Below are 26,795 nucleotides of genomic sequence, written 5' to 3' on the forward strand. Positions count from 1 at the left end.
GAGGGAGATTCCGGAACACACACTGAGCAGATGGAAGGACAGTCAGATATACTGTGAAACATGCCCAGAGGCACAACTGAGAGTCTCTGACCTAAAACAATGGTTTGATGGCTGTCTCCGGAGGTCTCCAGAAGTACTTGAATGAATTCATTCACCCTTCCAATCCTACCCTTACCCTATTATAGCCTCACCCATCCAGCCATCATTGGTCATCAAATGATCTTTTTACACCTATAGTTCCTCTCAGTAAGACCTAATCAAGGCTTTCCAATCCTTTGTCTCACCCTGGGAACAACCATTAAAGCATTGTTTTAGGGCAAAGACTCTTGGTCCTGCCTCAGGGCATGTTTCACAGTATATCTGACTGTCCTGCCATGTGCTCATGTGTGTGTGTGCGCTCTGGACCTTCCACACGCCCTCTGACAGCATGTCTGAGCACCTTCTCCCTCTTCTTGCTATGAACTGAAGCTACTCTCCCTCAGATGCCCTCTATCTTCTGGAATTGGTAACTGTATGCCTAACTCTGCAACTCTCTCCAACTTTCCTCCCTGTTCTTCTAGTTAGCTCTGTGTGTGTGCTGTGTGTTTTGTATCCAACTGATCTTTAGTATTTTAAATAAAACCTCCTTTTGATGATTGAACATCTATCTTTTTATTGAAAGGGTTCTCTACAGGAAGGGATCCTCATATACATAGGCGCAAAATATCCCAGTTACACTCCTCTCGCTGCCTTCTCCTTGCTGCTAATTCCCCCCAACTCACAAGGAGACCTGCTTTGGGTAACAGCCTGGACTTTGCCAGGATGCCCTGTCTGCCCTTTGGCTGTGTGTCCCTTCCTAGCTGAGGAGGGGGCCTCTTGAACCAGGTGCCTCTGAGGCTGCCATAGTCGCTGGGCCTTTGAGCCCTATCAGCCTGTTCTCTGCAGGGTAGAGGAGTGGCATTGGCAGGCAGCAGCTGTAATTGCTGCCAGGGAATGGATCCACCATTGCCTACCACTCATAGAGCTGTCAACGGCAGCTATTATGGAATTGATGGCTGTTGCTGGGATTTCTATGGAAACAAGAAAGCATACTCTGCTGGCTGTGCCTGTCCTGGCTCGCTTGTCGATGTATCTCCCTGTTGAAAGTACTTTGTGATCAGACTTACACTGCCAAAGTTACATGGGCATCCATATGCCTCACCCCAGCAAGGCTTAGGATTGATCTATAAGTATGGTTACTTAGCTCTGCATCTATCTTTTCATTAATATATCAATAAAGCATTATTTCCAGATGCTTAATGATTGTGCATCAGCATTGCATTTTAACTAGAGAACAAATGGTCTTTTCGAATGAAACAGAAATCGTGATTGATTCTGAAACAGGAACTGTCAATAATGTTTAGCAATATACATGTTAGGCTAATTAGGCCACATGTCTTCATGTAATGACTACCTATAGTTTACAGTTAATTATGTTGCCAAACTGGAAACAGAGAGGATGCAAGGCCTTGACTTTCTTAGGGTAAATTTGTGAGAATGGCACAGCTAAGCTAAGAATATAGACAATTTCACAGTAATTTCTGATGTTCATGGAACAAATCAAGATTACTACTAACCCCTATACATGAAATCTTCTATTAAAGACCTAGATAAACCCCTGAATTTATAGGAATGAGTGCTGTACCTTTGAGAATGACAGAAAACTGGAGGAATTTTTTTCCTTGTCACTGAGGATTAAATCAGATGCAATGTTTCTGTTCTATATGATAACAGATTCATGATACTCATTAGTAAATATGGTGTTGGAGTATGGTCTGTATACAGAATAAATTACCTTGGGGGAGCTACAGGATTCCTCAGATCATTTCAAGATGAAGCTAGCCTGATTTCTGCATGGATATTTTGGAAACAGAAGAACCTGTTTTTGGATGGTTTTAATTAGAAACCGTTGGATCTTCTCCAGCTAAACATCACACTCATTAGCTGCCATGCTGTAAATGTTGAATACAATTGTAATAAAAATGCAAAAGGCTTGTACTGTTGGATGACAAAGCTATTGGAAGCAGAGCTTAGTTGGAGTCATAGTTCAGCAAGCTTCTAGCCTGGAACAGGTGACTTAATAGTGAGTCACTGGGAGTGTTTCTTTCTCAGTTCTGAAGCATTTATGATGGAGCCATCCAATGATTAATTTATAGCAGACAGCATGCCACAATTAATTGTAGTCGGCCATTCCATGTTTGTTAATGAAAATAAGAAAGGGATGGGATGGGCAGGAGAAGATTCTGCCCTCGGCCGAATCCACACTACCTATTTGTTTCCGTGGCTTTTTCGCAATTGGCGCGCTATTCATGCAGATACTCACATGCTTCCCATTGCGCGTGTTCCCCACCATCACTGCGCCACTATTGCGCCTTCCCTCCAAACCATGTGATATTCGCAGAAATCCATTTTCTCCCCCCTTTTTTTACAGTGCATAAAGGTCGGTATACTGGTGAACCAACCGTTTTTTTGGGCGGGAAGAAACAGTCACCGGAGTCAAGATATCAGTATACTGGATAATTGACCCTTTTTTTTAAAAAAAAAAAGGGAAGTGACGAGCGCCGTCAATTCTGACAGCGGAGGATGGAACCGCCCACTGTGATGCTTTACTCAGTGGCGTGTGGAGAACTGATTGCGCCATGAAGATGTGCATCCTCACATCCACCGGAAGGGTGGATGTGAGGATGCACAGCCTGGTAGCAGAATGAAGGTGATTGCCACGACAGCGCAAGACAAGCGGAAGATGAGTGAGTGTGGATTTGCCCCTCTTTTGTTCCCCATTCAACTCAGACCAACTAGATTTGAAATGCTGAATGGAAAGTTGGAGTGAGGTGGGGAAAACTGAGGTAGTTTAATATCCAACAAAGAACTGAGGAAAGTTGAATTTTTGGAGAGAAAGCGGGTAGGAGATATCCTAGAATAGACAATCTAATAGGGACTTTAGAGTATCGTTTAGAGATGTTCCTATAAAAAACAGTTGTTTAGACAAGCTGTTCATATAAAAACAATGAAATGTTAATGCTTGTTTGGTTATTATTTGCAAGTATGAGCCTCTTAGAAAACATAGTTTGTAACTACTAAGCTTAGATCACCTTTCACTTCTGGTAGCTTGTGTCATCTACCATGTAATGTTTATTATATTTATTTTATTTTAAAATTTATATCAGACATTTCTGCCCTTACAAGGTCCATCAAGGTTGCTAAGAAATTAAAATATACGTAATAAAATCACATCTTAAACACCTTTAAAACCAACAAAACCCACATAATTAAAACAATTAATACCAGAGCTAAGATACATACAAAAACTTTAAAAAGAACAATTAAAACATTGAGCAGGAAGTAGGGATCGCTAAGGGAATGCCAAATAAAAGTATTCACTAGCTAGTGACAGAATGGGACAGATGAGTCTTCTTGGGGGAAAGAGTTCAAAAGTCTTGGTGCCACAATTGAGAAGGCCCCCTCTCTTTGGAGACCTGGCTGGATTTTATGTGAATAAAAAGAAGTCAAAGATTCTATGTAAGAACATGACTAAGCAGAAGCAGCAAGAGCTAATGGAGATAACAGATTGTGAGGTAAATAATAAAGTAAAATATCTGGGCATTGAACTGACTGCAAAAAATATAGATCTGTTTAAAAATAATTATGAGAAACTGTGGATACAAATAGAGAGAGACTTAATAAAATGGAACATATTGAACCTATCTTGGTTGGGAAGAATAGCAGCAGTAAAAATGAATGTTTTACCACGAGTAATGTTCTTGTTGCAAACCATTCCAATCATCCGAGACTCCAAACAATTTGACAAATGGCAAAGAAAAATTTCAGATGTATTGTCGAAGGCCTTCACGGCCAGAGAACGATGGTTGTTGCGGGTTTTCCGGGCTGTATTGCCGTGGTCTTGGCATTGTAGTTCCTGACCTTTCGCCAGCAGCTGTGGCTGGCATCTTCAGAGGTGTAGCACCAAAAGTCTTTTTGTGCTACACCTCTGAAGATGCCAGCCACAGCTGCTGGCGAAACGTCAGGAACTACAATGCCAAGACCACGGCAATACAGCCCGGAAAACCCACAACAACCAAAAATTTCAGACTTTGTGTGGGCAGGCAAGAAACCTCGAGTGAAAATGAAGGTATTACAAGATGCAAAGGAAAGAGGTGGTCTGCAACTGCCCAACATAAGGTTATACCACGAAGCAATATGTCTGGTATGGCTGAAAGATTGGATGAAGTTAAAAAATCGTAAGCTTCTGGCCTTGGAAGGACATAAAAAATATTCGGTTGGCATGCGTACATGTGGTACGATAAAGTAAAAGCGGACTCTATGTTTTTGCACCATTATATTCGAAGAAGCCTCTTCACGGTCTGGAAGAAATACAAGGTGTATATGGAGGAAGGAATTCCTTCATGGGTGGTTCCGTATGAAGTAATAGATCCAAGAACTGTTGATAATGAACAGCAATGCTTAACGTACAAGGAGATTACACAAATACAACATTCAAAGTTGAGAATAAAGACAGAAGAAGAATTCTCTCCTTGTTATGGATGGTTTCAGTACAGACAGATCAGAGATCTTTATAATGCGGACTGCCTGAGAGGAGGTATAAGATTGGAAAAATCGGAGCTGGAGGAAGTGTTATTACAAGAAGGCAAGAAAGAAATATCTAAAATCTATAAATTACTTCTGAAATGGCATACAGAGGATGAAATAGTAAAAGTCCAGATGGTGAAGTGGGCAATAAACTTTCACAAAGAGATAACGATGGAGGCGTGGGAACATCTATGGAAAAACACAATGAAGATTTCAACTTGTACGAATATTAAAGAGAACGTGTACAAAATGATCTACAGATGGTATCTAACACCAAAGAAAATTGCGCTAGGAAATACCAATATGTCGGACAAATGCTGGAAATGCAGAAAGCATGAAGGATCACTATATCATATGTGGTGGACTTGTGAAGTAGCTAAGCAGTACTGGGGAGAAATAATTGAAGCAATTAATGAGATTTTGCAAATCCAAATTAATAAGAACCCAGAACTGTTGCTACTGAACCTTGGAATGGAGACTGTTCCAGTGCAGCATAGAACACTGTTATTTTACATGACTGCTGCGGCAAGACTTTTGTATGCGCAGAAATGGAAGACACAAGAAATACCAACTGTAGAAGATTGGATTTACAAATTGCTGTACATGGCAGAAATGGACAAAATGACCAGGAAACTTAAAGAGCTTGACCTAGGGCAATATATTACTGATTGGGGGAAATTGAAACAATTTTTGGAAAAAAAATGGGATGTAAAAGGAGAACTGTGGCAGTTTGAGAATTTTTAAAGAAAAATAAGGACAAAAGAGAGAGAGGGGATCTTACCATATAGGGGAAATGTAATTATAATCTAAGCTAATATAAGGGTTAGGGGAATTCTTTTTCAGAGTATATGAATAAGAGTATAGTTAAATAAATATATTAATGGGGTATACTATATATACTATAAATGATATATTATGTTATTGGATCAGATTGAATATTATATAATGACTATGCAATATGGTGTTGTGTGCTGTGCCACGTTGGTGGCATGGCACACAGTAGGAGTTTTATAATACATATTATATTGATAGTTGTATATTTGATAGAATATATGTCTAAAAGAAATAGAATATGTTTAAACTAAGATTTTTGTTATATATTATACTATATCACACTGGTCTGATATATTGAGGGGTATAGGATGTATACTATATTGATAGTATAACTGATAGATGTATACTATATTGATAGTATATTTGATATATATGATAGAATATCTGGAAAAAAATTAGAATGTGCTTAGAGTAAGGGATTTCATTAAGTAATAAGAGGGGTTAAGGGTTGGAAAGCTGTTGGAAGTCGATAGGGAGGGGGAGGAAAAGGGTGGGGGATAGGGTTAATTAGATATTAAGTGAATGTATGTATTAAATTTGAAAGATATACTCACCAATAAAAAATTGTATATAAAAAAAAGAGAAGGCCCCCTCTCAGGTTACCAGTGCCACCAGCCTAATTCCAGAGCCAAACTACAAGTGGCGCCTGACACTAGTTGGACACTTGTCAGCTTCCCTCAAGTTTTGATGGGAAATGTAGGCAGCTTGGTGGAATGTTGGACAAGTGACAGTTGAAAAGTCCATTGGACAGCAGTTGGAGAGCCAAGCTGCAAGACCAGGATGCCTACATTTCCCATCAAAACTTGAGGGAAGCTGACAAGTGTCCAACTAGTGTCAGGCGTCACTTGTAGTTTGGCTCTCAGAAGGTGGATACACCCAGAGCAGGGCCACTGCAGATTACCATAGTGGTTGAGTATGTTTGTAAGGGAGTAGGTTTGTTGGCTCCAAACTTTTAAAGATCAGCACCAGCACCCTGAATTTTCCCCTGGAAACAGATTTGGAGCTAGTGCAGATGGACCAAGAATGCTTGGTCCATGCTTGGTCTCTTCAGTCAACATCTTGGCTGCAGCATTCTGCACTGTACTGAAGTTTCCAAACACTTCTCAAGGCAAGGCCCATATAGAGTGTGTTGCAGTAATCTAATGTAGATGAAAGCAGGGCTGGCTAATCAGACGAAGCTGGTAAAAGGCACTCCTGACCACAGCTGCCACTTGCTTTATCCAGCAGTAGGCTTGGGTCCAAGGGCACCCCAAACTATGGACCTGTTCCTTCAAGGGGAGTGTAACACCATCCAGAACAAGTGACCCCTTAAATACCAGGTAATAACTTCTGCTCACCAGTAGCACTTCTGTCTTGTTGGGATTAAGCTTCAGTTTATTAGCCCACATACACTCCAAAAGTTGCCTTCAGGTACTGGTCCAAGGTTTCTACAGCCTCCTTGGAATCAGCTGGAAGAGTGTCATCTGCATATTGGTGATAACCTAGCGCAAATCTCCTGATAGCCTTACCCAATGGTTTCATGTAGATATGAAAGAGCATGGGGACAAGATGGAACCTTGCAGGACCCCACAGACTAAAGGCCAAGCAGAAGCAGTCCTCCAATAGCACCTTCTGAAACTTATCCTCCAGGTTGGACTGAAAACATCACAAAATGGTGCCTCCTTTCCCAGCCCACAAAGATGGTCCAGAAGGATACCATGATCATGAGTTGCGGAGAGGTCCAGAAAATCAAGAGTAGTGGTCCCTCTGTCCTTCTCCAGGAACAGATTTTTCACCAGGCTGACCAAGGCTGTTTCAGTCCTCTGTGTGTATGTGATGTGCCATCAAGTCTCATCCAACTTATAGTGACCCTATAAATTAACTATCTCCAAACAATTTTATCACTAACAGACTTGCTGAGATCTGGCAAACGGGAGGCTGTGTCTTCCTTTATTGAGTCAAGCCATCTCATTTTGGGTCTTTCTCTTTTCTTACTGCCCTTCCACCTTTCTTAGTATTACTGTCTTTTTCCAGTAAGTCTTGTCCTGGAAAAGATCTAAACAATTCACCTTATCCAGGAAAACCACCTTATCCAGCTACCACCTTGCTCAGTAATGGAACATCTGATATTGGTTGATAGCTATTAAAATTTCCAGAGTCCAGGGGAGGGTTCTTTGGAAGTGGATGCACCACAGCCTGTTACAAGGCTGGGATGATCACCCTCTCTTTCAAGAAGTCATTAACTACCTCATGGGGCCTGTTAGCCCCACCCCCAAGATTTAAGCAACCTAGAAGAGACAGGGTCATGAAAGCAGATGGTAGGTTTCAAACCTCCAAGGATCCTGTCCACATCCTCATAAAATGGGATGAATAAATGAATAAACTGAAAAGTATCTTAAAACTGGACAAGTCGGCATATTGGCACTGATGATGTTCCCTCATCCTTAAACCACATAAATGGCACCAGAGGCATTTTTAAAATTCCAAAAATAACTAAGTAGTTTATTTACATTAGAGGGGAAAGGTCAAGTGAAGTCAGGGACTGAAAATTTCAAAGGTAAAATTTAGAATATGCACAGACTTCCATTCTTATGCTCTTCACAGTTACTTAAGGATTATAGATCAAGATGGCCAAGTTAGTCTGTCTGTAGCAGTGAAGTGCTACAGAAGAAGTGAGCTGTAGCTCATGAAAGCTTATACCTTACCACTAATTTTGTTATTCTTATAGGTGCTACTGGACTATTGCTCTTTTCTACTTAAGGATTATGTTTTGAGGCTTTGGTTCCTTTGTCCCCCCCGCCCCCCTCCAAGCACTCTAGTATACTTTCCTTCAGTATTCTCTTTCTCTTCTGGAGTTAGGAAGGCTGGCACCCACTTTCTAGTACCTCAAACCTCCTCTCTTCACACACCAGTGCGTTTCTTCACTTGTTAACTAAATCTGAAGATCTCCACAGACAGTTTTTCAACTGCACCCAATCAGGGATTTTCCACTTTCCAGAACTACTTCCCTGTTTGACTGGGTAGGTAAAATCTCTTCTCCTTAGAAGATCTACCCTTTTCTTTGGTCCATTTGGGAGTCTGCACCTACTTACCAAACCTCCTTGCCAACTTTCCCAGTTCTCCTGCTCTCTATGAAGACTCATCTCTGCTAGGACTGAAAATAAGATCTTCCTACACTAGTGACCAAAATTGTGGAAACCTTTTGGGAAAAGTGCATTTTTGAGGTTTGATGGCTCATAACACCACTTTTGGGGGGAGTAATACCATAAAATTATATATCAATGGAAAGATAATTTAATCAAGGAATGTAATGCAACAAAGTTTGTTCAATTATCTGTATTCTAACAAATGTTATAGCCAAATAATCAGGAAAAGGAAGCACAACTTGCTTAGGTTGATACGAAGTAGGTTTCTTTCATTTGAATGTAGCTATTCAATGTAATACAATTAAAGAAATGGCACAAAGAGTTGACTGGTCACCCAGAAAGTGATGTAAAATAGTACTATTAAGTGAACAAGGCTACAGTTATGAAGAAATTAGAAGAAAAATTGGTGGAAACTTAACCAAAGGTAGCATTTCTAAATTTTTGAAGAGGTTTAAGGCAACTCAGTCACTACAAAACCAGACTGGTAAAGGCAGGAAAAGGTGCACACAAGCAAGGGATGATAGAAGAATTGAGAGAGTGAGCCTAGGTGGCGGAAGAAAATCATCGGGGTGTATACAGAACAAAATGGCGCAATTCAATGTGAAGTTGAGTGCAAGGACTGTTCAGTGCAGACTGGAGGAATTTGGTCTTAATGCTAGAATTCTATGGAAAAAACCATTGTTATCTCTCAAACAAAGGTTGAAAAGATTAAAGTGGGCTAAAACCTATGTTAACTGGACAGTGGAACAATGGGACAGTGTTATTTGGAGTGATGAGACCAAAATCTCCCTGTTTGGTAGTGATGGCATAAAATACGTGAGAAGAAGAATTGGAGAAGATTTGCATCCTGATTGCATTATACCTACCGTGAAACACCCAGTTAGTGTTATGATATGGGGTTGTATGACATCAAAAGGTGTGGGCAGAATTTGTGTGATAAATCACAATATAAATGCCCCAAAGTACATAAATGAAATACTTGAGCCCAAACTGAAGCCTTCCACACGTGATCTTTTCCAAGATAATGAAGCATTTATATTTCAACAAGATTCAGCTCCGTGTCATGTTGCTGCTGTGTGCAAAAAGTGGTTTCAAGATAATCATATTCCATTGTTGGAATGGCCTGGGAATATCCCAGACCTTAACCCCATCGAAAATCTATGGAGCCGACTAAAGAAACTGGTTAGTGAGAAGCAACCCAGCAATAAACGCAATTAATAGAAACAATAACTCAGTCGTGGTTTCACATTATAACAGCTGCAGAACAAAAAACTTGGTTCACTCCATGGGAAGGCGTTGTAAGGCCGTAATTAAAGCAAAAGGTTACCCAACTAAGTATTAACTGACATGGTGAGAATTGTTGTATAACTCATTTTTTCTATGGTCAAAGATCCAGAGGAGTTAGCCGTGTTAGTCTGTAGTAGCAAAATCAAAAAGAGTCCAGTAGCACCTTTAAGACTAACCAATTTTATTGCAGCATAAGCTTTCAAGAATCAAGTTCTCTTCGTCAGATGCATGATACAAACTGGTCAAATACAGAAGAGGAGGGGGGAGAGGGGAGAGAAGGAGAGGAGGGACAAGATGCAATTAGGGGGGAGGCAACCAAAACATTCCTTTGCTAGTAAATGTAAACATGTCCTTTTGGTGTGTAGTCAGTTTGCCGTGTTAGTTTGCAGCAGTAAAAGCATCCAATTTCTATGTAGTATAAGCCCTCGATAACCACAGCTCTCCCTGCCAGATGCATCTGACAAAGAGTACTGTGGTCCCCGAAAGCCCACACCAGGCGTCACTGGGCTCCCCCAGACCACGCCGCTGTAAAGGAAATCTGTTACCTGTGATAATGTGATAACCATTCATAGTCTCTTGTCCCTTCTCTCCCCTCTCCCCCCTCCTCTTCTGTATTTGACCAGTTTGTATCATGCATCTGACGAAGAGAACTTGATTCTCGAAAGCTTATGCTGCAATAAAATTGGTTAGTCTTAAAGGTGCTACTGGACTCTTTTTCATTTTTTCTATGTGTTTCAATTTTCATCTTTATAACTACTGTTCTAAAAAAAATCCTTCATGAAAGTTATTGCATTACATTCCTGATTAAATTATCTTTCCATTGATATATAATTTTATGGTATTACTCCAAAAAAAAAAAGTGGTGTTATGAGCCATCAGACCTCAAAAACACACTTTTTCCAAAAGGTTTCCACAATTTTGGCCACTAGTGTATTTCCATCCCAGGCTACCCAATTTGAAGCCTTGGAGTTGCTTGCCACTCAAAGCTCTCTGAGAGATTAACCCTTAACAGTCCTGCAAATGTGTGTACAGCCCTTCCAGGCTTCTTTAAGGGATACAGACTGTCACAACGCCATATGACCCTCTCTCTCTGTTTTAGTCAGCTAGATAGCTAGACACAGTCTCTATCTCTTCTCTGCACTATTTAAGCATGTAAGTTCCTAAATAAATATTTCTTTGCATTTAAGCAGCAATGCACGACTATTGCTGTGTAAGGCACTCTGCCAACATTCAACTACCCAGGTCACTTACTCATTCCAGAGGCAGACCAGGGAATCGACAGGAGCACCAACCATATCGAAAAATTCCCTAGAGCCTTCAGAAAGCCATACAGATCCATCTGGTTCTGCGGGTGGATTTTTTTAATAGATCCTCCATCCCTGAAGAGTGTTGCTATCTCTGTTTAAAAAGTTGAGCCTGCATGATGCACTGGTTAAAGTTTTGGACTATGCCCCAGAAGACCAGTTTCACAGTCCCCATTCAGCCACAAAGCTCATTGGATCATTTATCCTTTCTCTCTCAGCATCAACTAAGTTGCTTTGATGTCAAAGCAAGGGAAGGGAAAACCATGTAGGAAAAAAAATGAGCAACATGGCTTCTCTCATATCCTCTGTCAAGTGGGCTCCACCGTCATGAGAAGCAGGAGCGGTCGTATTAAAAATAATAATATGGTTAACAAATAATGATAAACCATGACCATCCAATGGTTTACCTAGTTCATATTAGAACAGTGGCTAAATAATCCACATCTTTTCTTCATCTAGCAGTTTTGTTGCTATTCTAAGATGCACATTATCATGAGAGACTTAGGGAGTGTGGGCAGAAAGGAATACAAAATAGGTGAAAGATTCTGAAAGATTGTTTTGATATTTCTAATGATTTGAGACTTTGAGGCTTTGGGGAAAGCACACATTTATCTGAATTTGTATAGGTACTGCTATTGGTTCTACATAAGTAGAGCATTTTCTATATGGACTCTTATAGCATTACTTTGTATTATAGGTAGCCATTCTATAAATGAATACTGACTGGGCCAGCTGTTATACTTACAGTGGGTTGAAGCTCTTCAGTTGTGCAGCTGCTGCAGGTGGAAAAGCTATTAAATTTTCATCAATGCAGGCATCTCACTAGGCTCATTTCAAAACTTCCATAGTTGAAAATGATCACACTCTAAAACAGCCATAACCTCCATAAATCCAGGTATTTCAGAGGACAGTCTGAATGTACATAGTTGTCTTTTTTTTGCATGGTTTTGTTGTTTATTGACCATTTTAATGATATGTAGATTTTTTTTTGCTATATAATAAATGTTCACATTGAGGTGTGTGAATCTTCTCATTTTTTCCCCTGTCAGTGTTTGTAACATTATCACTAGGTTGGTTCTCCCCCCTCCCACTGTTTGTTTTACAGTCAGACTGGGTAAAATGTTTTCCAAATACTGAGTTGCAACTTGCAACTTCCATGGCCAGGAATCACATAAACAAGTCATTGAGGTCCATCATAAACCAATCACTGACTCCAGGCCTCTTCCTCAGCCACTCAAATAGGCAGTCATCCATCCCCTGCTTAAAGAAACATCCCTACAGAAAAGTGATTTGGCCAATTATTGCCATGTTTCTAATTTTCCCCTTCTGGGAAAGGTAATTGAGAGACCAGTAGTGGACTAACTCCAGGCCTTCTGGAATAATTTGTGTTCTGAACCCTTTTCAGTCTGGCTTCAGGCCAAGCTATGTGACAGAGAGGGAGCTGATGATCGCTTCAGCTGATGATCTCTGTTTGAATGTAAACAAAGGACCAGCCTCTTTGTTAATCCTACTGGATTTGTATGCCACCTTTGACCTGGTAGACCATGCTATCTTATTAAAACATTTGGAGGCAGAAGAAGGTATTGGGATAAGTTGAGAACTGGTTTAAATGGTACCTTACAGACCAGACTCAAAGGGTTGCTGTTGGAGACTAGTTATCAACACTGTGGGATATGTCATGCTTTCTTACTCTCTATGCTATTGTTTCTATTTAACCCCTTAAGAGAAACAATTCATGGTTTTGGAATAGGATGCTGATGACAACCAGCTCCCTGAGCACTGATGGTGAACAGCATGGCCTCGATGATGTTCCTGTGGAGGCTTTCACTCATAGTCTGGTGCCATTGCAGAGTTTGGGTGGACTGAATTTCTGGAGCAGCATCACTGGAGCCCCCACTTTGAGGAGAAGCTTGTGGGCTGGGAAGCCAGGAGGGTTGAGCATATTGAAGAACTCCACAGAATAGTGGACTGCATCATCCATTTGCACCACTGACTCCACAGATCTGAACTCCATTTTGAGTGAGTTAAGTTGTGTTTCATTAATGATGGCAGCCTTGTCGATCTTGGGGGTCAGAATGGCATGCTTGCACAGCCAGTCCATGGACTTCTCTGTAATAGTGACGATATCAGGGTAAATCGTGGCTGTTAGGTCTGCTAGGGTCATCATCGCTACTGTGCTCAGGCTTGCAGGGATGGTCATCTTTCCTTTGGACTCAGGATATGCTCCGTCCCCTATTTTTAGTAGGAGTTCAGAGAATTCCCCAGCAGACACCTTGCCTCACAAGTGGACCCTCATGTTCTTTCTTAGTAAGAGTTTCCTGATGAGGGGCCACAGATATGACGTCTTGATGTATCATGGTTGGGTGTGGCACCAATTTGCTGGGATGCCACTCATCAGGAAGAGGTGCTTTCTTGAGTAGGCTGATGAGGAAAGTTGGGTGGACCTGGCATAGATTTTTGGGTAAATCCAGTTCTACAGTCACATCATTGATTTCTTTATAGGGAAGGGTTCCAAGTATTTCAGGCCCAACTTTTTACTAGGCTGTTCTGTCCTGAAGTTTTTTGTGGAGACATACACTTCATCTCCTAGGTGTAATTTCCACTGTGCCACACGATGGCGGTCTGCATACTTTTTGTAGTCAGCTTTGGCTTTGTTCAAGTTTTTTTGGATTTCCGTCCACTGTTTTGCCAGGGCGGTCCACCATTCGCTCAAATCTCCTGAGCGGTTGCTGGGAGGTTGCTCTTCGAAGGGGAACGCTACTCCCTCATAACCATGGACAATTTTAAAGGGCGTCTCTCCTGTTGAGCTGTGTACCGCGTTGTTATACGCGTACTTGGCAAGATGCAAGAGCTGGGCCAATTATCTTGTTGGAAATTAATATAGCATTGGAGGAACTGCTCTAGTACTTGATTAGTTCTTTCGGACTGCCCATTGCTCTGGGGATGATGGACAGAGCTTATTCCTTGTTCGATGCCTGCCACTGGTAAAAGCTCCCGCCAGAAGTTGGCAACAAATTGAACTCCACGATCCGATATTACCTTGGAAGGAAAAGAATGCAGTCTTACAATATGTTTCATGAACAGACTGGCCAACTTTTTTGCTGACGGAATACTGGAGCATGGGATGAAGTGGGCTTGTTTGGAGAACAGATCCACCATGACTAGAATACAGGTGCAACCCTTGGATGGGGGAAGATCAGTAATAAAGTCCATAGAAATCACTTCCCAAGGTCTGTTGGGAATCTCTAAGGGTTGTAGTAGTCCCGGGGGTTTCCCCCTTCTGGGTTTCACCATGAGACACGTAGGGCAGGGAGCTACATATTGAGATGCATCCCTTCGGATACTGGGCCACCAAAACTGTCTTTGTATTAAAAGTAAGGTTTTTAGGTATCCGAAGTGGTCGGCGGTCTGAGCATCGTGACAATGTTGTAGCACCAGCCTTCTTAAACTAGCAGGGATATATAGCCGATTTCCCTTAAACCATTCTCCAGCCGCTGTTTGTGTCATTTTTCCTGTGGGCGCTTGTTCCCCCTCCTTTCCCACTTCGCATTTCATTTTAGCTCTCCACCCCTTTTAGTTATCTGACTGTTTGGTTGCCTGGCTACGAGTGGTAACCACTACCCCCATTGGGTGGGGGAAAATACTGTGTCAATAGTCTCCTCCTTCTTGCTCTGGTGTTGGGGCATGTGCAAAAGGGCATCCGCCAGGAAATTAGATTTGCCCGGTAAGAAATTCAGAGTGAAATCAAACTTAGAAAAGAATTCCGCCCAGTGGAGTTGCTTAGCATTAAGGCGTTGGGGCGTTCTGAGCGCTTCTAAGATTTTGTGATCAGTCCAGCCCTGAAAGGGATGTCGTGCCCCCTCCAACCAATGGTGCCAAGAATCAAGGGCAATTTTAACTGCAAATGCTTCCTTTTCCCACACACTCCAATTCTTTTCCGCTTCTCTAAATTTTCTGGACAAATATGCACAGGGCCGCATGTGGGGAGCTAGCCGGGCGAATGAATCCTCTCTCCAGATTCTTGTCTATGAATTTCCTGAGTTCTTGTCTCTCCCCTGGACTCATGGAATATAACTTCCCTTTGGGGAGCTTCTCTCCTGGGATTAATTTAATAGCACAGTCCGTTTTCCGGTGTGGCGGCAGGCTATCCACCTCCTCCTCACTAAAGGCTTGAGCCAGGTCTTGATACTCTGGAGGGATTAAACTTAGCTCTTCAGCGGTTAACAGGGCAACCTCTGAATTCGTGGGGTCTACTGCACCCCATTCTGCCTTCCAACGGTGTTTTTGGCAATATTCTGGATCAAAGATGTATTGTCGAAGGCTTTCACGGCCGGAGAACGATGGTTGTTGGGGGTTTTCCGGGCTGTATTGCCGTGGTCTTGGCATTGTAGTTCCTGACGTTTCGCCAGCAGCTGTGGCTGGCATCTTCAGAGGTGTAGCACCAAAAGACAGAGATCTCTCAGTGTCACAGTGTGGAAAAGATGTAGGTCATTTGTATCTACTCAGGAGGGGTGGGGTTGAGCTGAGTCATTCTGTAAGAGTTTCCCAGGGTGTGGAATGCTAATGGCGGGAGGCTTCACTGTATCCTGAGGAGGTTCTTTTGCATATGGATTGGTGCTTGATGTGCTAATCTTCTCTGCAGGGCTATTGTCGGGTGTGGAGTGTTTTGTTGGCCTGGTGTTTTTCAGAACTGGAGCCCATGCTCTGTTCATTCTTAAGGTTTCTTCTTTCCTGTTGAAGTTTTGCTTATGCTTGTGAATTTCAATGGCTTCCCTGTGCAGTCTGACAAAGTAGTTGGAAGTGTTGTCCAGTATTTTGGTGTCCTGGAATAAGATACTGTGCCCTGTTTGAGTTAGGCTATGTTCAGCCACTGCTGATTTTTCAGGCTGTCCAAGTCTGCAGTGTCTTTCATGTTCTTTTATTCTTGTCTGGATGCTACGCTTTGTGGTCCCGATGTAAACTTGTCCACAGCTGCAGGGTATACGGTATACTCCTGCAGAGGTGAGGGAGTCTCTGCTGTCTTTTGCTGATCGTAGCATCTGTTGTATTTTTCGGGTGGGTCTGAATACTGCTTGAAGGTTATGCTTTTCCATAAGCTTTCCCATCTGATCAGTAATTCCTTTGATATATGGCAAAAACACTTTTCCTGTAGGTGACTGTTTTTCCTTGGTTGTTTGATTCATCCTGGGTTTGATTGCTCTTCGGATTTCATTTCTGGAGTAGCCATTTGCCTGAAGTGTGTGGTTTAGATGATTAATTTCCTCATTAAGAAAGCGCGGCTCACATATCCGTCTTGCACGATCCACTAATGTTTTCATTATGCCTCTTTTCTGTCGGGGGTGGTGATTGGAGTTTTTGTGTAAGTACCGATCAGTGTGAGTTGGTTTCCTGTAGACCTTGTGACCTAACTGAAAGTTTGCTTTGCGGATGACCAAGGTATCCAGGAATGAGAGTTTTCCCTCACTTTCCCTCACAAAAACTCTCATTCCTGGATACCTTGGTCATCCGCAAAGCAAACTTTCAGTTAGGTCACAAGGTCTACAGGAAACCAACTCACACTGATCGGTACTTACACAAAAACTCCAATCACCACCCCCGACAGAAAAGAGGCATAATGAAAACATTAGTGGATCGTGCAAGACGGATATGTGAGCCGCGCTTTCTTAATGAGGAAATTAATCATCTAAACCACGCACTTCAGGCAAATGGCTACTCCAGAAATGAAATCCGAAGAGCAATCAAACCCAGGATGAATCAAACAACCAAGGAAAAACAGTCACCTACAGGAAAAGTGTTTTTGCCATATATCAAAGGAATTACTGATCAGATGGGAAAGCTTATGGAAAAGCATAACCTTCAAGCAGTATTCAGACCCACCCGAAAAATACAACAGATGCTACGATCAGCAAAAGACAGCAGAGACTCCCTCACCTCTGCAGGAGTATACCGTATACCCTGCAGCTGTGGACAAGTTTACATCGGGACCACAAAGCGTAGCATCCAGACAAGAATAAAAGAACATGAAAGACACTGCAGACTTGGACAGCCTGAAAAATCAGCAGTGGCTGAACATAGCCTAACTCAAACAGGGCACAGTATCTTATTCCAGGACACCAAAATACTGGACAACACTTCCAACTACTTTGTCAGACTGCACAGGGAAGCCATTGAAATTCACAAGCATAAGCAAAACTTCAACAGGAAAGAAGAAACCTTAAGAATGAACAGAGCATGGGCTCCAGTTCTGAAAAACACCAAGCCAACAAAACACTCCACACCCGACAATAGCCCTGCAGAGAAGATTAGCACATCAAGCACCAATCCATATGCAAAAGAACCTCCTCAGGATACAGTGAAGCCTCCCGCCATTAGCATTCCACACCCTGGGAAACTCTTACAGAATGACTCAGCTCAACCCCACCCCTCCTGAGTAGATACAAATGACCTACATCTTTTCCACACTGTGACACTGAGAGATCTCTGTCTTTTGGTGCTACACCTCTGAAGATGCCAGCCACAGCTGCTGGCGAAACGTCAGGAACTACAATGCCAAGACCACGGCAATACAGCCCGGAAAACCCCCAACAACCATCATTCTGGATCAAATACTATCATTCCTTTGGCCCAGTTGATGTAGGGGTTGTGATCCCACAACCACCTACTGCCTAAGATGAGTGGGTATTTGGCTGCTTGGCTTACAATAAATGGACGCACTTCCCAATGTTTGCCCATGCCTGTGGGCATTTGCTCTGTTTCTAGAACCGCTGGGTTCATATTAGATCCGTCCATTTGTTCAAAGATAATTGGGACTTTTAGTTCATATGTTTCCAGTCCCAGTCTGTTTACTAGCGCTGGTGCTATAATATCCCGAGAGCACCCTGAGTCAATTAAGGCTTGGACTCGAATGTGGGTCCCCGTCTTAGGATTTACTAGCATAACGGGAATGAATAATATGGCCCTTCTTTCTCTCACCTCCTCCAGGGTGGTCTTCTCATCGATCTGCCGTTGGGGCCTCCTCACGACAGATCCATCTCGTTTCCTGATGGCGGGCTGAGCTCATCAGCCTCTGAGCTTTGGGCTTCGAACTCTATGCACACTTCTTCTGCCTCTAAACTGGTTTCTGAGCGCCCCTTCTTAGGTAAACCCCGGCCCCTGCTGGATCGTGGTGCTGGAGTGGGATGCGCTGGGGGCGCCAGCGCCTGCACCCGAAGGGGGCATTGGACTGCAAAATGCCCACTGTTTCCACATTGGAGGCATAGTCCTTGTCTCCATCTCGTCTTACAGGCTCCTCTTGCAGCGGGAGCACCCCGTCCTCCCCGCTGACTTGGCGGGACTCTTCGGGTCCCCGTGGCCTGTTGTTGCTCCACCATTCAAACAACTTGGGTGCAATTCTCCACTTCGCAAGCCAGTTGTATCCACCCCAGAAGTGTTGTGGATCATCTTGCATTAGCGCCCTGTCCAGTAACCTAGGGTTCATCCCATTCCGAAAGAGTACAATTTTGGTTCCTTCCTCTTGATGTGGGCACTTGGCTGCCAGCTGACGGAACTTGGCTGCATAATCTCTCACTGACTTGGATCCTTGCCGCAAGGTTTGCAGTTCCGTGCGGGCCCATTCCCCTTCTAGAGGGTCTTCATATTGTGCTCTGAGCGCGGCAATAAAGGCTTGCAGACTTCACAACTCTGGGGCCCCCGTATAGTAGAGGGTTACATACCATTCAGCTGCTATGCCTTCCAGGCGGGCCACGAGGTGCATCACTCAGCTTTCTTCATTGGGGAATAGGTAACTCTATTGATTGAAGAACTGCATGGCTTGTACGACAAAGAACCCCAACTTGCGAGGGTCACCATCAAAGGTAGCTTCCAGCTTAATCCACCCCATCGGTAGTTCGCCCTCACCGGCTCCTCCCAAGTCAACCGGTTGGGCAGGTGGTTGTCGCGGTGCAGGAGGTATACCTTGGGGATGCGGCTGAACCGGCGCAGGTCTCAGAAGTCTGGGTCTTGGTAGCGCTCCTGGAGCAACTGGACGCAGCTGAGGTGGAGGTGGAACAGGGAGTCTCCCTGGTGGCCCTACTCCCCCTGGTCCCAGTTGTGGTGGCGGCGCCGGCCCTCGAGGTTGAGGTACTGCTGCCACAGGAATAGCTGGCCCTGGTTCCGTAGGGGCCGCTCCTCCGATGGTAGGAGCCGGGGGCCCCCCACTGGAGGGAATCCTGGTGCTGGTCCCTGGGGCGCTACCCCTCCTTGCGCACCATTTCCGGCGGGTGCGACTCCTCCCGGTGGTGGTGGCAATGGGAGTGGTGGGCCTTGCATGGGTGGGGCGGCTGGTCATGTGTTGCCCCTGGACACTGCTAACTCAAGCAACTGGTGTAGTCCCGCTGGGGCCTGGGCACCGGTGCGTCCCGCACCTTCCTCCCCTTGGACTAGCAACACAATCAAATAGGTGGCTTGTGCTAAATCTGCTCGCATCACCTCCATTTGTGCTTCTAAGGCTTGGCAGCGGTTCTCCTCCTCTACGTTGAGGTCTGGCTGCGTCTCTTCCTCTCCGGGCTGCTGGAGCAAGCTCTCCTCTCAAGCTCTCTGCTGGTGGTCGGCTCTCTCCACTTCCTCCGTGGCTTGGGCTCCTTGCAACTGGGCTTGGGGACCAGACGTCGCAGTTGCCCCCAAAGGGACTTGGTCCGACATCTCTGTTGCACTAGCCACTCAACCCTTTGCAATTCCAGTCACTGCTAGAACTCCGTACTGTAGCACTTGGGCCTGCCCCTGCAGAGTGGCCAAACGTCCCTGTCTTTCAGGAACTTCCACATCACTCTCCCAAGTTCTGACCGAACCGACATCCACATAGTCCCAGCTCAAGGGCTCCATGCACGGTGTAGTCCAATCCAGGAGGCTGGTCGTCTCTTCTGGCGGGTTCATTTCCACCAGGCATTGTGCCGCCTCATCCCACTGATACCATGGCTGAGTGCTGGTCCGAACTGCCCTGGTGGAGAGTGTGGACCTCCTGCCAGTTTCCCACCCCGGGCCCCCTGTTGCTCCCAGGTCTTCCGACACTGGTGCTAGGTCCATCATAGAGCGGGAAAACAAAGTGCCGGCACATCTTTCTCTGGTATCCTGGGGCCATGGGCCCCACTGCCAGGGGGTAGGCACAGATGTCAGGGGGCTAAATCCTCTTCCCACACTGGTCCGGGGCCTGGCACCTTCCCTGCTTGCTTGCGCCTGATCAGTACCACCATCAGGTTGTAGAAACTGCCCTTCGCCCTCCGTGCCTGGCTCAGACAGGTCTGTCGGATGCGATCCGGTATCCATCTCTTCCAGTTGAGAGGTCGGGAAGTTAAAAGGGGATTCTCAACAAAATGTCAGACTATGGAATCCCAGTTATCTAGAGTTCATCTCTCCCCTTCTGCAAGAAGCACAAAGTTCCTTGATTCCAAAAGGTTTATTGAAAGACAATGCTCAAGATATAAGTATCCATATTCCAAGGATTTTAGGCCTTGGCTGAATGGAAGCTTTGTTGAGAATGACACATAAAATGAAAGTAACTACACTTCAAACACCCCTTCCCAGCCTCCCCCCTTAGGCCTGTCTAGAAGGCCTGGGAAGGCGAGGACACCAAGGTCGGCCGGGCTGCTAGGAGTTATTTGTTCCCATGGATATAGGCGGCCTGGGCAGCACCTGGGCCTGGAGGGAGAGAACTAAATAACTACAGATTATAACAGGAGAACATGGCGTAGCTTTGGCTTGAGAACTGACATTCTGACAACACATGGTAACCTCGTCAGCTTGAGTTCCCCTTGAGGCTACTGGCAGAGTCTCCAGCCAGCAGCACTGTGACTTCCCCCATCACTCTCTCATTGCCCCTGACATCTTTGAGGATTATGCTCAGTGCCTCAAAACACCCCTTAAGCGCCATGGTGCTCTCATCCCAGACAATGAGTGTACAGTTCCACAGCACTTGGGCCATGTTGCTTTGTTCTGAGATGCTGAACAGGGGTGTTTCTGCATGGATGAGGTTAAGAGGTAGCTTGAAAGTAGTGAAGGATCATATGCCATGCCTGAGTGATCCTTGAGCTTCCATGGAAGTGAGCGCTTCTCTACTTGTCTTCCAGGATTGCTTTGCTCACAGCGAGACTCTGCTGCTCTGTGCACCTTGGGGTGATCTTTCTGGTACATGGCCACTGCTGCTTGATGCACCGCAGGAGCAGGATGTGCATATTTCCTTGCCGCATCTCTAAGTTGCTTACTCTTTTTATCATCGGAGTATCTTGCATGACATCTGCCAGAAGGCTACTTGGCAGCAGTAAGAGGTGATGGCTGCAAGAGGTATGAGGTGGGTTGGACTGAGGCAGGTTCATGTGAGAGGTTTGCATTGAAATGGCCCCTAGAAAGGTTGTGTACCAAACCCAGGTGCCATACTGACTTTTATATAAAATCCCTATTCAGGAGTCTTGTACAGTCTTTCTTCAACTGTCTGCAGTTTCCTTTGCCTGATTTTTACCTCAGAACACAGAGTTCCACAGCTGACCCATCAGCCTGCCAGCCACACAGGAAAGCCAGATCCCACAGGGAGATTGGCAACCCTAGACTGGGAGGTGTAGTTTTACCTCAGGACACATTAAGTGTCTCCCAATAGCAAGTATATACTCTTTAGAATGTTGGAGAGAAGACCAATCAAGGCTGCATATGCAAATGACCTCAGGGAAGAGTGGCAGTTAGTGGGGGTGGGGGAGGAACCTGCCAGCCATACAGGGAAGCTGTATCCCTATGGGAAAACATATTTTACCTCTTTTTACCCCCTTACGGGGCAAATTTTTTAAAATCCCTTCTTAGTGAGCCCCTACACCACAAGAGGAACGTCCTGCCCAAATTTCACATTTCTAGGTCCAGTGGTTTGGGCTGGGCGTTGATGAGTCAGTCAGGACACTTGTCTTTAGATAGATAGATAGATAGATAGATAGATAGATAGATAGATAGATAGATAGATAGATAGATAGATAGATAGATAGATAGATAGATAGATAGATAGGATCTATCTATCCCCTGCTGTGTTATCAAATGGGGACAGTTTTAACTGAGTTTAGTGTCTGCTTCAGGTGTCTCCCTCTATTAAGATTGCCTGTGAAGATCTAAATCTGGCACAATAACATACCTTGGCACAGAACAATCTAACTTTTCTTTCTTTTTCATTTTTTAGTCACATAGCCTGAGGAAAGGCTAAATGTAACTTGAAAGCTTGCACTCTTTTTGAATAGTAGCTGGCCCAAACTGAAAATATTGTCCTACCTGTTCTGTGCTTTTTCTCATAAATAAAATGACTGCCCATTAAAATACTAGAAGGATAGGAAGAACTTGACATTTTCATGATTTCTTTGTCATGGAAACTAGTGAAAAGTCTAACTTTGAAGAGGAAATCTACCGTATTTCTCTTTGCTATTTTTGCCCATAAACTTGGCTCCCTTCCAAGGTCACAGTCTTATGCTGCATGGTGAGAAATACTTGTCGCTGTTTTGACTTTCCAACTGCTGAGCCAAATGCGGAGTGGGATCACCTTGAACTTAACAGGGTTTGTACATAATTTGACACCTGTGAGATATTAAGAGGGTTCAAAGGATTTCTGAAAGCATTTTGCCATCACCTTGTTAATCATACATTCCATAAGAATGAACCTGACTTTTCAGAATATATGACAGCTGTGAAGAGCTTTAGCACTTACCACAGGCAGTAGGTCTTGATGTGCAGCATTATGTTTGTTTTTGCATCTAGGTTTATAAGTGTGCCTGAACATTTATGAGCATTTAACTTTTCAGGCCTACTTAACAGAACATATGTTTAGTTTTTGATCAATGGCAGAGTGGAATCATTCAGAATAATCAGGCCTCTGACCTGCAGGGAACATTTTGTGTCTCCTTTGTTTTGGCCTGTATCTATTATTAACAAATCCCAGACTTCACTCAACAATTCGTTTTTGCATTTTATTGGCTCCCAAAAGAGAAATCAAAATGTATTGCAGTCTTTCTCGTTAAGTTCAGATACAGAGAGACAGATGTTACTTGACTGATTATTGTAATAGTATCTTTCTCTCAGATATTTCCCACCTTTAGGTTTAAAAAAAATGGGGAAAATGTGTTGCCTGTTTATTCATCTAAACATCCCTGGTTTTAGTTGCATACATACTGTTGATTGGGTTACCTGGATGAGCCTCAATAGAAGACAATGCCTTAATTACAAATCATGGTCATTTTCATATTGCAAACTTTCACTTTGTCCACAATTCCTAGACCATATGTTATTATAGAAGATTTTTTCTCACTTGAAAGCATGTTCTCTTTTTCCATTGTAAACATATCAAGAACTTCATTGCTTAAATAATTTTCCTATCAGGAATACAATCACAGAACTGCTACATCTTGATTATCATGTTGTTGTATGCACGAAACAGATGAACCCTACACCATAGAACACAAATGATGTGTTCTGGCGGGGTGGGGGGAGGAATGGAAGGAGAGCAAGATTAATTGCAAAGCCCCTCAGCACTAGTGCCCAGTGTGTGACTTCCTTTGAACATGGAAGTTCCAGTTAATCATCATGGCTAATAGCCCTTGATGAATATATCTTCCATGAATTTGCGTAACTCACTTTTCAAGCTAACTAAAACTAGTAGCCATCATTATATTCTGTGGCAGTGAATCACACAAATGAATTACTTTTTGACTGTCAAGTACTTTTTATGTCTCATTGGGTGGCTACAAATTCTTATGTTAACGAAGAGAAAGGGAGAACGAATTATCATTACCCTCTTTATCAATCCCATGAATAATTTTATAAACTTGTACCATGTCTTCTCTACTCTATGCAGTCATCTTTCCTGCTTGCCCTTCTCTTTGTATTTTAATTAAAAGTTTTTGTTGGAATACTGAAGTAAATAATACATCCTATTTTAAATATATTTGGTTAGCAATATATATTTCACAGGTTAATACTTGCCTACCTATTGTAAAATACATCAATACACTCTAAAAAGGAGACTATTTGAACATGCTACACAATGTAAGCATAAGTATTCTTAAATCAGTATTTTCTAATATGGAGGCTAGAAGTATTTTTTGGTTCAGACCCAGGGTTGCCAGCTCCACTGGGGGTGATCGCAGGGGATGGGGGGTTGCTGGAGGGGGGGGGGGTCATGCCAGCAATGATGTCATTCCTGACACAACATGGAAGTAACTGCCAGTCAGATGAATACTTAACTCAACTGAGATCCATATACAGGATGACTAATTGTGAGGGCGACTGCAATAAGAGCCTTTTAAAATAAAATATGTTTCACTATTTCAAAAGTGTGGCATATCATTATTTGAATATTTTATGAGATAGGCTATTAAAACCTCTAGAGTTTATACCTATTGTAGGGTAGTAGTTATAGTGTTGAAGCAGATCCTGGTAAACCTGTATTCAAATCTCTGCTTTGCCATGAATCTCACTGGGTGACCTACTAATCTACTTCAAAGGGTTATTGTGAAGACAAGGGAAGGGACCTGAAGTATTTGGAGGAAGGTTGGAATGAAAAATGTAAGAGGTTTGCTGCCTTGTATCAATATTGTTGAAACTAGGGGATTAATCTGCATGTTTTTCATAGCATGAAGTAAATATCTATGTTCATGCCATTTGTTTAATTATCATTTTCATGAACACAAAAGCCAAACTAGATTTACTATTCATGTTTAACATGTTCTCTAAAATTCTAATTCTGAAATAGTGACTTGGTTGCCACCATGTTGACCCAGACATATAAAAATTTATGAGAGGTAAAATGAACTGCATATACTGCAGTGGGCTGGTGCTCCTATGCAAACATATCTTCAAGTCAGAAAACTTAACCTGGGGGGGGGGAAGTCTCTCTCTGTTTATCATCTAGCCTACCTCAGGTTAGTTGTGAGGATACACTAGGCAAAGAGAACCATGTATATCCCATCCCCCCCCCCCCCGGTCGAGATCCTTGGAGGAAAATGGGAGTTGTTGTCTAACAAAGAATACAACACCCAACTGACAGTACACGGTGGGATTAAAATGAATAGTGTTGCCACAACCCTTAGGCTGCTACTTTGGACCCCACTCTTATCTCACTGGGTTGGCTCACCTGGTATAGAATCTCAATCATACAATGGTTGTGCAAAACAAAGGAAGTTAAATTGGCTAGCAGAAAGGCAATAGCAAACCACATCTGTATGACTTTGTGAATCATAGCATTGTAAGGACAAGCTAGCTTACCTATGGAAAAGTTCAGCCTTGGCAAAAAAAAAAGGCCAAGTTATAGAGATGATTCAAAATGCACAGCCAGCTCCATGTCTACTATCTGAAAACATTTCAACCCAATCAAATCACACACTCACTGCACAACATACCGCACAGGGTTGTTGAGAGGATAAAACGGAGGAGAGGAGAAATATGTAAGACATCTTGGGTCCTCATTGTGGGAAAAGGTGGGGTATAAATTAAGTAAATAAAATTTTAAAAAGAAGTAAAAACTCAGTCAAAGCACAATGTTCTGTTGCCTGAGCTTAGTCTAACCAAACGCAAAAGCCGTCCAGTGCTTTCACCTGTAACCAAAGGCAGCTGTTCTAAGAGCTGCACGCTTCCCTGTGCACCAGAGCTTTCCTTCTTCTTTCCTTCTCAGCTAATTGAGAAGCGTAACTTAAAAATTATGCCTGGTCTCATTCTTCTCTCTAAATAATTGATTCTGTAGGTGGACTTTTCAGGTATGCTTGACAATGATATATAAAGTAATTCCTCATTTCTTGATGTCAAAAGAACGCTTTGTGCTTTGTGTCAAGGGAAAAGGTTGCAATGGACAAAGAGTGAGCAGAACTGAGGCAGTTAACATTTTCAGAACAACACATTATTGACTTTCCTTTGAATCATTTATGGCAGCATTTCCCCCCTTTCAAGTCCAAAAATGCCCTCTGTAGAAATCTTCTTTCACTTACAAAAAATACTCACAAAGTAAAATTAAATTAAATTAAAATAGAGAAATATCTTCCAGACTTGTATGCAAAATGCTTAGCAAAAATCAGATAAAATGGATAAAAATAGCAATGTTCAGTTAGGCCCTTTTTCTTTCCTTTTTTCCTTTTATGTTGTCATTATGAACCTTTTGATTTAGCTCATTTTCATTGCTGGTGTTATGAGATAAATGCAAAAATGCATCAATTTTAGCAATAACAATTCTCTAGAATTTTGTTAAAATTATTGGGGGGAAATGTCAGATTTTTGAAATCAGAAGAATCAGCTCATGAATTCACTAACAACCCTAATTAAACGTTCACTTTAATTTTGCAAACTTGACCCACTGAGTTCCATTGAAATGCCTCAGAAATGTCTTAGCAGCCTCTGGAATGAAAAAGTGACACCTAAATGACTATAGAATTTCAATCCAGTGGCATCTTAGAAACCAATAAGATTTTCAGAGTGTAAGCAAAAGTCAGAGATCCCTTCTTCAGACAGCTTTAGGTGCCTGAAGAAGGGACCTCTCCCTCTTGAGAGCTTACATTCTGAAAATATTGTTGGTCTCTAAGGTGACACTGGACTCAAATCCTGATGTTCTACTGCAGACCAACATGACTACCCACCCAAAATGAATTGACTATTGTATTAT

Source organism: Eublepharis macularius, chromosome 8 (assembly GCF_028583425.1).
Source record: "Eublepharis macularius isolate TG4126 chromosome 8, MPM_Emac_v1.0, whole genome shotgun sequence".
Classification (NCBI taxonomy): domain Eukaryota; kingdom Metazoa; phylum Chordata; class Lepidosauria; order Squamata; family Eublepharidae; genus Eublepharis; species Eublepharis macularius.